The sequence below is a fragment of the Sus scrofa genome, chromosome 12 (assembly GCF_000003025.6).
Source record: "Sus scrofa isolate TJ Tabasco breed Duroc chromosome 12, Sscrofa11.1, whole genome shotgun sequence".
Lineage (NCBI taxonomy): Eukaryota > Metazoa > Chordata > Mammalia > Artiodactyla > Suidae > Sus > Sus scrofa.
Genome location: NC_010454.4, coordinates 59,015,899 through 59,027,969, shown reverse-complemented (window position 1 = coordinate 59,027,969; position 12,071 = coordinate 59,015,899). Strand labels below are relative to the sequence as shown.

Below are 12,071 nucleotides of genomic sequence, written 5' to 3'. Positions count from 1 at the left end.
GAGAGAAGACAGGTCCGAGAAGAGAAGTTTCCCAGCCCATCTCCCACCAGATAGGGAAATAACTCTGGAGTTTTGCTGCATTTGAGGCCGGAAATACAGAATTAAGTATTAAGCCAGCTGCGCGGTTTGCAGAGAAAATGACCAATCATGACGCCGACACGATGTGAACATGCAACCTTCTGATCTGGAGTCAGATGCGCTACCATTGCGCTACGAAGTCGCAGGGTCTGTATGACTTTTGATCTCTTAAGGCTTTTTCGTCCTGCGCATCCAGATTGCATCCCCACTATAGATCCTTCGTTTTTCGGGCGACCTTCAGGTCAAACAGAAAAGGAGCGAGAGGCCGGCGGAGGGCGCGGCTGTGAGGGTCCCTGGACCCCCGGCCCAACCCGGCTACTTTGGGTCCAGGCTAGGAAGCGGCTCCAAAACCCGAATCCCCGGCCAGGCCAGCGCAGAAGAGCAGGGAGTGGGGAGGGTGCAGGATGGAGTTCCGGCCCCGGGAAATGGCTAAAGGAGACACCTGGGAAGTGACTTTGGAACTTAGCATAAAAATAGATGCTCATGTGTCCACCCCCGTTATAAAGTTAAAACTCATTTCGAAAATTCGAACATTATGGAAGAGTGTAGATTAAAAGATTAAAATCAATGATCCCACCATTAACTGTAAACTATTTTGACGTATTTCCTTCCAGATTTCCTTACCCCTAGACACACAATTGTCCACCTGTGTTTGCTAGGCCGTCTTTACTGTAAAGTCTAGCACCATTAGGACAGCAGCCAGAGCTGACTGAAGGATCACAAACCCGGGCGGCCACCAGATTCGCCAGTCCCTGCGGAGCCCAGCACCTGTCTTCCCACCCCGCCAGCAACCAATCGCGACGTTTATGCAAATGACTTCCTTGCTTTTCTTTACATCTTTTTCTCACCCGAATGGGCATCAACAAACTCAGGAGTGGCGTACTGTCTGCTGAATATGTCATTTTTAATCCATCCCTTTCCCCTCACTTCCTCCCACTGCCACCCCAACTAAATGACGCTGCGACCCTCTTAGCACACGGTTTCAGGACGTTGGCGTTGTGTCTTGTTACTGGGGGATGTTAACTTAGATCATTTAGTTGACGTGCTTTCTGTTGTCGTCCTCCACTCTATGCTACTCCCTGACCCCCTTGGTAATAAACAAATGTTGGGGGGTGAAACTTCCGGAGTATGCACATATCCTGTTTCTCTTCAGACTTGCACACACGGATTTTAACGTCCATCTTGACCACAACTATTACCAGCGGTGTTTTCCTCGTGGTTCCTTTCTATTTCCCATTTTCCTTCTACATTTTTCATCACATTTCTCCGTGAGAAAGAACAGGTTATTCTCTCCCATTTACTTACATGTTATATATCCAATTATTTACTTGCATCAATACAGATTTTTACATTAGATGGGTTTAATCCATAGAACATCATTTAAAAATAGTTTCCAAAAATGTGTCCTTTTGACATCTGCCATCCTGATTTTAGCACTTTCTGTTTCTGGCATAAGATGTTCCAGGATTATTTTGTACTTTCCTTGCATCAGCCCCTGGAATCAATCATTTCTCCAAGGAGACTTGGCTTCTGTGGTTGGAGAATGCTGTATAGAAATCTAGATCTGGGAGCTCCTGTCGTGACTCAGTGGTTCAGGAACCCAAGTAGCATCCATGAGGATGCGGGTTTGATCCCTGGCCTCGCTCAGTGGGTTAAGGATCTGGTGTTGATTGGACCCCTAGCCTGGGAACCTCCAAATGCCCTGAGTGTGGCCCTAAAAAGACAAAAAAGACAAAAAAAAAAAATCCAGAACTGGCTGTTAGACTGTTAGGTGTGCACACGGCACATGCTATCATGACTCTTTTTCATTATTTATAACTTCTCTGAGAAACCCAGCTCTCTTTAGCTGTATACACTTATGCACATACATGTGTATATACATATACACATATGTATAATAAGTGCTTCAGAATTACTAACTTGTACCTTTGTAAGAAAATATTTACTAAGAGGATTACCTTTCATGTGCACAGTTCTTTTTTTTAGCTTTACAGTTAAAGTATTGTTTTGCAAAGTTATTTAGTTTTTCTCTTCCTCAAGCTCTTCACTCTTCGTTGTATTATTCAATAGTACAGTTATGTTGTTACTTTTATATTCCATTTCAGATTCATGCAGGCACACATTTCCTGATTAGTTTTCACTATTTTCTTTAAAGTATTGCTTGTGTAAAATATTACCATAGCTTTAAGTCCCAGAGCTATATAAAAGGGTATATTAAAAACTATGCCACTTCCTTGTCATCTCCAGTACCCAGACCCATTGTTCCCTTTTTTCTACCCCTTCACCGACCACTCCTATTGGTAAAAAATTTTTTCAGTTTCTTTCTTTTTTTTTTTTTGGTCCTTTTGCCATTTTCTTGGGCCGCTCTCGCGGCATATGGAGGTTCCCAGGCTAGGGGTTGAATTGGAGATGTAGCCACTGGCCTACGCCAGAGCCACAGCAACGCTGGATCCGAGCTGCGTCTGCAACCTACACCACAGCTCACGACAACGCCGGATCGTTAACCCACTGAGCAAGGCCAGGGATCGAACCCGCAACCTCATGGTTCCTAGTCGGATTTGTTAACCACTGCGCCATGACGGGAACTCCCCAATTTTTTCAGTTTCTGATTGATCCCTCCTGCATTCTTTTGCACAAATGAGCAGGTATATGTTTATTACATCTACTTCTTTCTTAGATAAAAGATAGCATTCTATAACTACTATTTTATACTTAGCTTTTATAGCTCAGCAGTTTATACTGGAAATCACTCCATGTCAGCTCACTGAGGTCTTCCTCTATTTTACAGCTATACAGTATATCCTCAAGTGGATGCAAGCATAGATTATTCAATCACTTTCTTGTAGTATTTGTACAGTATTTCCAAGCTCCATCCATGTTGCAGCATGTATCGACATTTAAAAAAAATTTTTTATTTTTAGGACAGCACCTGTGGCATATGATAGTTGCCAGGCTAGACGTCGAATCAGAGCTGCAGCTGTTGGCCTACACCACAGCTCACCACTGCTGGGGATCCTTAACCCACAGAGCGAGGCTAGGGATTGAATCTGCATCCTCATGGATACTAGTTGGGTTTGTAACCTGTTGAGCCATGACGTGAACTCCGATATTTCATTCTTTTAATTGCTGAATAATATTCCATTGTATGGATATACCAAGTTTTGTTAATTGACCCGTAGAATTAAAATCTCCAAAAAAATCAAATGGAGACTTTTTCAAATCAAGTGGAAATTAGATTCTCCCCCTTCACAGGTTTTGCTTTTTTTTTTTTAATTGTTTAAAGCTGTAGTAGTACATTTATTCACTGACTTTCACAAAGTATTTTTGCAAAGGCTGTATTCCTTGTTGCCTGTGGTTACTGAAGTGTCTCTGTTTCTTAGCTTCTTTATAGCTAGTTTTTTATTTTCTTTTTATGGCCACATCTGTGGAATATGGAAGTTCCTGGGCCAGGGGTTGAACCAGAGCTGCAGCTGGGGCCTATGCCACAGGCGCAGCAACACTGGATCTGAGCCACATCTTCGACCTTTGCCCCAGCTTGCAGTAATGCTGCATCCTTAATTCACTAAGTGAGGTCAGGGATCAAACCGAATCCTCACAGAGGCAATGGTGGGTCCTTAACCTGCTGAGCCACAAGGGAATTCCCTTAGCTAATTTTTTTGACAGGGATTTCCTTGAATTCCAGGTGCTTTTATTAAAAAAAAAAAAAAACAAAACCCACAAAACATCCCCACAACAAAACTTTTTTTTTTTCCTCCCTCAGATTGGCTCTGTGTTGCCCCCCACACCCTTTTTAAGGGCTGCACCTAAGTTCCCAGCCTAAACCACAGCAATGCTGGATCCAAGCCACATCTGCAACCTACACCACAGCTCAAGGCAATGCCAGATCCTTAACCCACTGAGCGAGGCCAGGGATCAAACCTGTGTCCTCATGGATCCAAATCAGGTTTGTTAATGGCTGAACCAAGAAAGGAACTCTGACCCTTCTTTAACATTTAGCCTGGCTTGTGCTAAGCCTAGGGATAGCCTGAGGTGAAATCTTAGTGTCTTCTTAAATTTGTCCTGAGTTTGTGTCTTTCTCTCAGCATGCATGAAGCTTTGTAAACTCCCCAATATATACAGTACCTTGGAATGCCATAATTTCCCAAAGGAACTCTTCCCAGCTTTTGCTCCTGGACCTTGGTCCAGGAATGGGATGGGGCAAAGGCAAGTAAAAATGCCACTGCTTTGAAGTCATCCCTTTCTTGATCCAATGTTCACTTGGTCTTGCAAACTTTTGACTGCTTTTTTTCAGTTTCTGCCATATTTGGTTCTGGCAGTTCCTGCTTGTGTTTTTGATGTTTCTGTGTGGGGATGAAAGCTTGGCGCTTCAAACTCTGCCATTTGGCTGATGTTACTCACCTGCGTTTAATTTTTTTCTCTGTCTATAGAATGCTGGTTTGACAGTTTTTTAATCTTTTACATTTTAAAGTTGTCTCCTACCTTTCTCAGTTTTTAGTTCATAACATAATGTGCCTTTTTACTTTTTATTTTCAGCAGATCACTATGTGCCAAGAATATTGACCTTTCAATTAACCTTTGGTGGGATGGCTGAACTTGTTGCCTTATACTCTGTCCCATATTTTTAAAATCAGTTATAATCCTCTTTTCTTCTACTTTTTGAAACATGTGAATCATAGCAATTTTGACTGCTCACTCCTAGTCTAGGTCATTTCTGGTCTTGTTTCTATTGACTGTTCATTCTGTTATGGCTCACCTATTTTTCCCTTTTGTGCATGTTGATTTAATTTTTTTTTTCTGGTCAATGGGGATGAAAAATATAACTTTTAGCAGTTCCAACTTGATTACACTTTCTTTCCTCTGACTTGTAAAGCCATGAGCACTGGCCCCAAAGAGAAGCCACTGTGAGGGAGACAACAGCTTTTCCCTTTGAAAACCTGAGTCCTGAGGGGAGTTTCCCACTAAAGGAAAAGGGCAGTGATGCTGTCACACCAATTCTCTTCTCACATCTCTAGATACACCTAGGTTTCCTGGCGTATCTACTGCCTGGGGATGTGGAACATCAGGATTTTCTATGGTGCTCTGTTCACATGAAGGGTTTGGAGAAATTCTTGGTGCAGGTGGAACAGCAGGAGTTGAAAGTTTTCTCTCAAAGATTTGGATCCTGCTCTCCTCAATTATTTTGCTATTCTCAAAAGCTCATTTCCTTCTTCTAGAGATTTTATGCGAGAAGAATAAGGCTTCTTTTCCGATTTGTATGGGATGACTTAGTGGAGCAAGGTCAGAAGAGCAATTAGGGAAAAGGAGGTGATGTCCAAAGTTGACAAAGATGTGGGGGCAGGAGGCACTTTCATGTGCGACTCGTGAGAGTCCAGAGCTTTTGAAGGGCCTTTGGCATGTGTACTGAAAGGCCTTACCAGTATGTGTACTTGGCCCCAGAAAGGCCATGTTTATGACCCCATGGAAAACAAGTAGGGATGTTTGCAAAGATTTTTTCCAATAGGGGTATGAAAATTCTGTTTATAATAGTGAACAATTAGAAGCATGTTTAGCTGCTCTGTTCCATAAGCAGAGTCTAGATTTTTAAAATACAAGAGGAGGAAGGAGACTCTTTCAGGTTGGGCTCTCCAGGAAGTCGACTCTGAGACGGACATTTGCGTGGAGGCTTTTGGGATCACAAGGTGTGGAGGAGAAAAGAAGGAAGCAGGACTGGGTAGAGAAAGAGAGGGGGGCTATTACGCAGTCTCAGTACAGGCATCAGCAGACCACACGATGAGCTCCAAAGTCACAGCTGCTCCAGCATTAAGTGGAAGGGCCAAATCTTTGCTTTTGTGTCAACCAGTTATTGGACGTGGGCTGTCTCAGGAACGGGGGCTGCTTGGGGGCAAGGTGACTCTCTTAAGTGGAGGACTGCCTGCCCGTGGCAGCACTTCCAGGGGCTGGAAAGTAAACTCTTCCATCCTGAGTGGGGGGCCTGGTGGGCTTGGCAGCATCCACTGCAGCCCATGACTTCATCACCTGGATTCACTTCTTCCTGAGTTTTGGCAGAGGTAACACCAGGATCCTGGTGGGCCCGTTTTCCTGGAAGAAACTTAGGAGAGGGATGAACTACAGTCTCCCTTCCCCCTGCTGTTGGTCTTAGGGCCACACCTGCATTCACTGGTGCCCTCTTCAACCTCAGTTAGCTCCTTCGCTAGCCTTGGCTTCGCTGGTGGCAAGACTCAAACACTCGTCCCTAAGGCCCTGGTCTCCATGTGCTTCTCAGGCTATGGCTGCTGTGCTTATAATTTACCACCAAATGGGCAAGAAAATAGCAAGAGATATCCTAGAATTATGGGGAATTACCTGGGTGCCAAACCTATGTCTCCCTTCTCGCATTGTGTGATATTAGCTCTGCCTTCTCCCAGTAATCAGGGTCAAAAACCCCTGTCTCAATATAGATACCTCTTGCTGCTGGCTGGCCCCTTAGCAGCAGCTCTAGTTTCTATCTCAAAAGGGCTATTGATGTGATTCCTGAATGACTTGTCTGCCTTGGGAATCAAGCCTGTAAACCTGCAGCACCTAGGTTTGCGGGATGGAGAAATACATATTCCTGAGTCAGCAAATCTCTCCCACTTCTGCTCCTTGGTTCCTAGTCTGTACATTCCATTCCCAGGAACACAGCTTCTATAGAGCTGACTTACGGCATAAGCTGCTCCCTGAGGATGGTGCCCATCCTTGTAAAGTACTGCCTTCATGCTGGCACTTAGGGTGTGCCTTCGACAGGCTGTTCCACCTCCAACATCTATCAGCCGAGCAGCTTCCGAGGATGTGGTATGTGACATGACCAGTGGAGGCCATGATAATATGCACGCTCCTTTACCCCCTCTGCTATAAAGTGTGACAGCATATGGATGAATCATTCCATAAACCCCAAGACAGTGAGTGGTTTTGTCTGAGGCCTTGCAAGCAGGAAGGGCAAATACCTAGAGTACGGGTTGATCCAGTCATATGAACTGCTGTTGCTTCCAGAACAGAAGGGGTCCAGGGTAGCCCACTTGCCATCAAAGGTCTGGCTGGTCACCTAGCAGGATGGTAACCACACTGGGGACTTAGCACTGGAGAGCTTGTTGTGAAAAGGTTGGACATTCAGCAGTTGCGGAAGATAAATGAGGCTTGGGAAGGGACAGCCCGTGAAGCTGGGCATATGCAGAGCTTCTACCTCTGCCAGCAGGGCCCCTCCATTCATGTTTGTATGGCCCGCACTGAGAGACTGAACAGAAGCTGACTGACATCCACTGAGATCTTTGACAGAAATGAAGTGTAAGAGTTGAACTTACATTTACCTGGCTTTTCCTTTGTTTATGGAGCCCAGGCAGAAAATAACACTCTTATTGTCAGAGTTGGGGTGTAGCTGGCAGGTAAGGGGCGATATCCTACAGGAGACAGCCCTGCAATTTGCATTAAAAATTCCCTCAAAACTTTAGCTGACTCCTAAGCTATAAACAGTGAAAATAAGAGCTCTGTAAAAAGCAGCACCTGAGCGGCTAAATGGATGAGCAGATTTCAGCAGCTGCCTAGTACTGGAGGAGAGACATTATAAAGACCAAGACCGATCAAGTTAGAAGCAGCATGCTGGAGAGTAAAGACCAAAAACAGACCAGCTGTAACTCAGCCTCCCGTCAATGACAAATGGGATCAGGGTGACCCACTTGTACTGTAGCTCTTTGCTAAAATAAAACTTGATCCTCCTTAGAGGAAGATAAACCAGGGGCTTCCAGAATTTTTTCACCTATAATATCTGGCATCAAATGAAACATTAGAAAGCATGCTAAAAAAAAAAAATCAGCTGACCAAATAGCAAGAAAAATAACAGATTTAGGAACAGGCCCAGAAGTGATTCAGCTACTATATAGTTAACTATCAAGAAATTCTAAATAACTATTATCAATATATTCAAGAGAGGAGAATGGAGAATTTCAACAAATACCTAGAATCCATATAAAGACAGGACAAAAATTCCAGAAATAAAAAATCTCACTAAAATTAAGACTCCAAAATGTGGGTTGAATAACAGATTAAAAACAGCAGAAGAGGTATTAGTTAATGGAATGGCAGGTCAGGGGAAAGTATCAAGTCTGATGGACAGAGAGAAAAAAGGATGGGAAATAACAGAAAAACTTAAGAGAGACCTGGACCACCATGAAAGGTCTAACCTGCATATAATTAGAATCCTAGAATAAGGGAGGGAGGAAATGGGGCAGAGGCAATATTTAAAGAAACACTGGCGGAGGATTTCCACAGCACAGTCTCAAGAAGCTCTACACGTTCAAACATGATTTAAAAACAAATAAGAGGAATTCCCCTTGTGGCTCAGTGGGTTAAGAATCTGACTAGTATCCATGAGGAGGCAGCTTTGATCCCTGGCATCGCTCTGTGGATTAAAGGATCCAGTGTTGCCCAAAGCTGTGGTGTAGGACCTGGCATTGCTGTGGCTGTGGTGTAGGCCAGCAGCTGCAACTCTGATTCAACCCCTAGCCTGGGAACTTTCATATGACCCGGGTGCAGTCCTAAAAAGAAAAAGAAAACAAACAGGAAACTCCAATGCCTAGGTACATCACATTAAAACTTATGAAAACCAAGGGCAAATATAACATCTTAAAATTAGGAGTTCCTGTCGTGGCTCAGTGGTTAACGAATCCAACTAGGAACCATGAGGTTGTGGGTTCTATTCCTAGCCTCACTCAGTGGGTTAAGGATCCGGCATTGCTGTGAGCTGTGGTGTAGGTGGCAGATGTGGCTCATCCTGCATTGCTGTGGCTGTGGTGTAAGCTGGCGGCTACAGCTCCGATTGGACCCCTAGCCTGGGAACCTTTGTATGCTGCAGGTGCAGCCCTAGGGGGGAAAAAGAATCTTAAAAGTAGCTGCAGAAAAAATAAAAATAAGTACAGAATACATAACTGACTTTTAATGGAAACTTTGGAAGCCAGAAGACAATTGAATGCTATTTTATTTTGGAACGTGAAAGAAAAAAACAGCCACAACAATGGAACACAAACGCCAAACTAGAACCCTTAGCCAGGTGAAAATATCCTTCCTAAATGAAAACAAAATAAAGACGTTCTGACAAAAGCTGAGGTAAGCCACTGAAATGTTATGATAAATACTAAAAGGAATTAACCAGGCAAAGGGAAAATGATCCTGCTGGAACAGGAACTTCAGGGAAGAATGAATCACACCAGGACGGGAATATATGGGAGTAAGTATAATAAAGGTTGCTTAAAACAATAATAGTAATATCCACTTGAGTTTAAAATATGTATAAACGAAATATATGACAACAATGGAACAAAGGGCAAAGAGTAAATGGAATTAAACTATTTGTTTTTTCATTGCTTTGAAATGTTGAAATACTAATTTTAATAGAGTTCCAATGAGCCAAAGAAAATTTAAAGGCAACAATTTTCAGACATTTCAGTATCAGGGCAACTTTCAATTTTAAAAACTATTGAGGAAACCAAAGAATTTTTATTTATGCATTTTATATCTATTGATATTTATTGCATTTGAAATTAACATTGGAAAAAATTTTAATGTTTATTAATTTATTAAAAATAACAGTATTAAACTATATATTGAAAAACCTTTTAAATAAAAACATCTACAAAACAAAAAATTAGTGCAAAGACTGATACTGTTTTAAGTTTTTTGCAAATCTCTTTAATGTCTGACTATTAATTTGCTAGGGCTGCCATGACAAAAATCCCACAGACCAGGTGGCTTAATCAACAGGAATTTTGGGAGTTCCCGTCATGGTGCAGCAGAAACGAATCAGACTAGGAGCCATGGGGTTGCGGGTTCGATCCCTGGCCTTGCTCAGCGGGTCAAGGATCCGGCGTTGCTGTGAGCTGTGGTGTAGGTGGCAGACACAGCTCAGATCACATTGTTGTGGCTGTGGCGTAGGTTGGCAGCTGAGGCTCCAGTGGAACCCCTAGCCTGGGAATCTTCATATGCCGTGGGTGCAACCCTAGAAAGACAAAAAGGAAAAAACCCCAAAACGGGAGTTTGTTTACTTACAGTTCTGGAAATGGAGGTTCAAGGTCAAGGTGTCTGCAAGGGCGATTTCTCCTGAGGCTTCTCTCCTTGGCTTGCTGGCAGTCACCCTCTTGCTGCCTCTGCACATAGTTGTCCCTTTGTGTGTGCACTGCTGGTAACTCTGTGCATGTAAGTTTTCTCTTCTTATAAGGACACCAGATTTGTATTAGGATACTCCCTAACAGCCTCATTTTAACTTATCACCTCTTTAAACGTCCTATTTCCTAAAACAGTCATATTCTAGGGCACTGGAAATTAGGGTTTCAACACATGGAAAAAACTCCAATTTATACTTATGGGAAAAATGGGAATGAAAAAGGTAAATAATATCTTAGAGTTATTAAGAAATAGTTCTGCTGCTCTAGGGTAACAAGCAAAACAATAAATGAATGTATAATTAAACCGAATAAAGTAGAAAATGAGATGATGAAACATATTTGATTAATCCAACAAAAGCAAGAAAGAAGAAACAGGTACACAAACAGGCAGAATTACACCCGGATATATTGGTAATTACATTAGATGAAAATGGATTATACCCATAAATTAAAATATAAATATTATCAGACTACATAAAGATAAGACCCAAAATATATGCTTCTTACAGGAGACACATTTTACATATAAACACACAGATTAAGTTAAAAGTTAAAGAACAGGAGAAAGACACATACCATGTATATTTGCATAAAACATTAATGTAAACAGCAGCTTAATTACTATCATTAGCCCAGAGTTCTGTAGGTCAGAAGTCCAAGCATGGCCCAGGTGTTGACTCCTGTCTGAAGGCTGAGGAAGAAGCCACTTCTAAGCTAAGAGTTCTAAGCTAACTGTTTAGCACAATTCAGTTCCTTGAAGTTACAGGACTGAGGTTCCTGCATCCTTGCTGGCCATCAGGCACAAACTGCTCTCAGTTCCGAAGGGATGCCTACGTTCCTTGTCACATAGCCTTTTATCTTCCAAGTCAGCAATGAGGAATGCCACTCCCACTGAGTCTCCCCATATTCCAAAGCTCTTTCACCAGGAAGAGCTCCCCGCTTTTAAAGGTCTCAACTGATTTGGCCTAACCAATGAAGGTTAATTTCACTTTTTTGTGTTAACTGATTTGGGGCCTTATTTATATTTACAAATCCCTTCACAAAAGCATCTATGTTAGTTGCTTTGAATAACTGGGAACTGCTTGTATATCAGGGGCTAGGTATCCAGCAACTAATTTAGAATTCTGCCCATCATGCCATGCAGACACTAACCAAAATAAAATTGTTTTGGCTATATTAACATCAGAAAAAGTAATACTTATGGCAAAAACATTACTAGAGACAGAGAAGGATATTTCATATTGATAAAAGGGTCAACTCAGTAAGAAGGTATAACAATTCTAAATTTAAATGGCTGAATAATGTACTCTCAAGCAAACATTAACAGAAATAAAAGAAAAAGATAAATTCACAATCACAGTTCAAGATATGAAGACATCATCTTTGTAGCTTATAGCTCAAGCAGAAAAATAAATCAGTAAAAATATAGAAAAATTTAAGAATAGTATTAATCAACTGGGTCTAATTACTTATAGGACAGCACATCTAACTGCGGAAATTTCAAGTGAAAAGAAATACTTTTTTTTTTTGGTCTTTTTGCCTTTTCTAGGGCCGCTCCTGCAGCATATGGAGGTTCCCAGGCTAGGGGTCTAATCAGAGCTGTAGCCACTGGCCTACGCCAGAGCCACAGCAATGTGGGATCTGAGCCTGTGTCTGCGACCTACACCACAGCTCATGGCAACGCCAGATCCTTAACCCACTGAGCAAGGCCAGGGATGGAACCCACAACCTCATGGTTCCTAGTTGGATTCGTTAACCACTGAGTCATGATGGGAACTCCTCAAGTGAAAATTCTTATTTCTATGCTATTTTCATGTGAACATG

General features: G+C 42.4%; 1 non-coding gene across 1 annotated transcript; it reads right to left on the bottom strand.

Annotated features, from left to right (window-relative positions):
* TRNAW-CCA lies at positions 149–220 on the bottom strand. Its single transcript has one exon. It is a non-coding gene; the product is annotated as a tRNA-Trp (tRNA).